Below are 3535 nucleotides of genomic sequence, written 5' to 3' on the forward strand. Positions count from 1 at the left end.
CGGGTGGTGAACTAGCCCCTCCAGGCCCCCGGGAGCAGGTTACTCTCTGAGGTAAGAGGGAAGAAGGCATCCAGAGCGGGGCTGGGCCCGGGTCCCCCACCCTTGCTCCTCCTCATCCCCTCCCTGTGCCCTCTGGTGTTTGCTGTCCGATGTTAGGAGGGAGCCTGAGACCTCAGCTTCCAAACCCTGGGCTCCTTTTCCCTCCAGCCACAGCCCTCTCCTAGTTCAGGGGAACCGTCCACAACCACTCCAGCCCCCCGCCCCACCCCTAGTTCAGAGACAGACTCCCCGACCCCCCCCCCCCACAACCCCTTAAATTCAGAGGTAACCCCACCATCCAGTGCAGCTCCAGCTCCACAAATTTAGGGTGGGTGCCCACCGCCCCACAACCAGAGACAATCCCCCATCCCCATTCTGGCTCTCCAGCTCAGCGCTCACCCCCACCTCCCACTCCTGCCACCTGAGTTCCACCTCCTTGACCCTGCACTCAAGCCCCACTTCCCGTGCCCTTGGCCACAACTGACTGTACCTCTGTGGCTCTGTGCTTCTGGGCAGTTTGCAGGGAGTGGAGTGGGGGGAGAGGGGAGAGATGGCTGTGGTTACTGGCTGCAGTTCTGGGATCGACCTCCAGGGAGAGACACAGACCTGAGAATGTGCTCGAAAGGGCTGCACCCCTCCCCTCCACTCCCCTCCACTCCCCGTATTGCTGAAAGCTCTGAGGCCTTTTCATTTCAGGCACCTTAAAAGTGCCTCGCCCTAACCGGTTTGGCTCAGTGGATAGAGCGTCGGCCTGCAGATTGAAAGGTCCCAGGTTCGATTCCGGTCAAGGGCAGGTACCTTGGTTGCGGGCACATCCCAGGTAGGAGGTGTGCAGGAGGCAGCTGATCGATGTTTCTAACTCTCTGTCCCTCTCCCTTCCTCTTTGTAAAAAAATCAATAAAATATATTTAAAAAATAAAAAAGTGAGAGCAGCGACCAGAGAGGGAAGTGAGTGCCCTTCCTGGGAAGGGGTTTAAAGGTTCTGGGCCCTGAGGGTATCTCAGCCTGGGGAGGGGAGGGGTGGGGTCCAGGGCTCCTCCCTCCGCTCCAGGTGACACTGGGACCTGAGTTGCCCAGGAACCCGATGCATTCCAGAAGCCAGATGAGATGTCCGTGGTGAGATGGGGGCCGGGTTGGGGGCCGCCATCCCAAGCAGAGCAAGTCCCTGGTGCCTGAACACTCCCTTGTGTGTGTTCTTCTTCCAGGGAACCGTGGGCCAAAGGTCATCCTTGCCCATCACCCACCAGAGCGATCCCTATTGGGTGGGGACTTAGATGGGCCCGGGCACCTGGGGAGGGGCAAGGTTGGAATAAAGCCCCTACTATTCCTCTGAGGCCTCCTGAATTATGGATTCCTGTCCTACTACGTGCTAGGGTCACAGTGCGGACCATTTCTCTACCCTCATGGGGCTCACAGCCTTGAGGGGCGGAGACAGACTACAGCCAGGGGGTCAAATAACATTCCAGATGGTTCCGAGGGCGAGGGAATCACATGTTGGGGCTGTGGCCGGATTCCAGTGGCCTGTGTGTCCAGGTTTGCTGACCGGGCAGGGAGGTTTCTCTGGGGAGGCAATAATTGAGCTGAGACCTCCAAGGTGGGAAGGAGCACCCTGGGGAAAGCCGGGCGGGTGTCACAGAAAGCAGGCACAGCAAGGAAAAAGGCCCTGGGGTAGGCAGGACTTGGGGTGTTTGGGAAACAACAAAGAGGTGTGTGGTCCGAGGGAAGGAGGGTGGGTTTAACCTGAGCACCTGGTGGCGTTTCAGCCGGTAAGTGGTGGGGTCTGGCTGGTCTTTCTTCAGGTGTTTAGGGGCAGATGAGCAGAGGGAGAAGGCGTGGCAGAAGGCTGGGGCCCCCTATGCAGAGGCTTGCAGGCAGGAAAGCCCAGAAGCACGCGAAGAGCTGAGTCAAAACGCCCCTCCCCCCATCGCTCAGTCCTGCTTTTCCGGTCTGAGCTGGACCCCCACGCTCTCCCCTCCCATGGGACAGGAGGGAAAACCGAGTTTCGGAGGAGCAGGCCTGGGGCTGGGGACCCTCGGCAGGTCCGTGGACCCTCTTGCTGCCTACTTCTGTCCCCACCGGGCCCTTAAGGCTTCTCCAGCAGGGACATGGAAGCTTCCTGCCCCTTGGCCAAGACCGGCCCTGGAGCTGCGCCCTCCGCCCTGCGGGCTGGGTTTATCCTGCTGTAAAACGCGTGGTCAGAGAGCCTGCAGTCAAGGTCACCCCACACAGGGGAAAAGCCCGCCGGAGGGACAGTCATGCTCTGATGACTCCTGGGGGCAGCAGGCAGCAGTTCTGGTGAAACATTAACTTTGGCGGCTCAGGAGGCAGAGGCACCATAGGAACTCCTTTCCCTGCCACAGGGCCCCATGCACTTCCCTGGGCCCGGATTCAGCGGCAGCGCCTGCTGTTTGTGGAGGGGTTATTGACCAGAGAGGCAGCGCAGCGTGGTGAGCAACTTCCCGGGAGCCTCCAGGGACCCCTGAGGGCCACCCCCAAACCCTAGAGGGCTCTGCGGGGAAGCACAGTGTCCCAGACCTCAAGCTGGTAAAACCTTCCCAGTCTTACGGCACCTCTCTCTGTCTCTCTGTGTCTCTCTCTGTCTCTCTGTCTCTCTTCTCTATCTACATCTCTCTGTCTCTCTGTTCCTCTCTGTGTCTCTCCATCTCTCTCTCTGTCAATGTCTGTCTCTTTCCTCTCTCTCTCTCTTTCTCTCTCTCTCCCCTACTCTCTCCATCCCTCTGTCTCTCTCTCTCCATTTTTCTCTCTGACTCTCTGTGTTTCCATCTCTCTCCATCTCTCATAAGCAAACACAGGAACAATTAAACTTCACACCCCCCTACCCTGTTCTCCCACACACTAGGTCAGCCTCCTGGCCACTCTCTCTCTTATACCCGTCTGGGGGATATCTCCCGGTCACTCTGCCCGCAGCCTCCTGGCTGGGCCCTAAGGGTGGTATGTGGGTGTGTCCAGTCTGGGCCTGGTGCTCAGATAGTTAAAGGGCTCTGCTGAGGGAACCCATCCTCCCCTACCCAGCTCCCTGGCAGGTCACAGGACTCCGCAGCGGCAGTGAGTGCCAGGCCTGCCTGGGCCTCACAGAGCCCGTGTGAGTCTGGAGTGCTCTCAGGCGGTGGGCTGGGTTCTCCACACCCTCCAGAGCTGGTCTGGGAACCGATGGCTCCCCCATGGGACCCGGGGCCAGGGGACTTCTCCCTGAGGGACCTGATGGTCCCAAGCTGCTGACCACAGCAGGGAGAAGGGAGGGGGCTTGAGGAGTGTTTGTGGGCACAGCCCCTGTCCCTGGATGGAGGCCCCTGCAGAGGTTCAGGTGGTGTCCGCACTGGTGCCTGCGCTGCGGCCTAGCTACCTCAACTGAGCATCTGTGGGTTCCAGGAGAGGGTGCAGGGTGTGGGAGTGAGCCCCCATCTAGGGGGCATGGCTGGACTACTGGGGCCTGGGGTTTCACATCCATCTCCCCAGGTTCAGAGACGCCTGCAGC

The sequence above is a fragment of the Eptesicus fuscus genome, chromosome 6 (assembly GCF_027574615.1).
Source record: "Eptesicus fuscus isolate TK198812 chromosome 6, DD_ASM_mEF_20220401, whole genome shotgun sequence".
NCBI classification, from domain to species: Eukaryota; Metazoa; Chordata; class Mammalia; order Chiroptera; family Vespertilionidae; genus Eptesicus; species Eptesicus fuscus.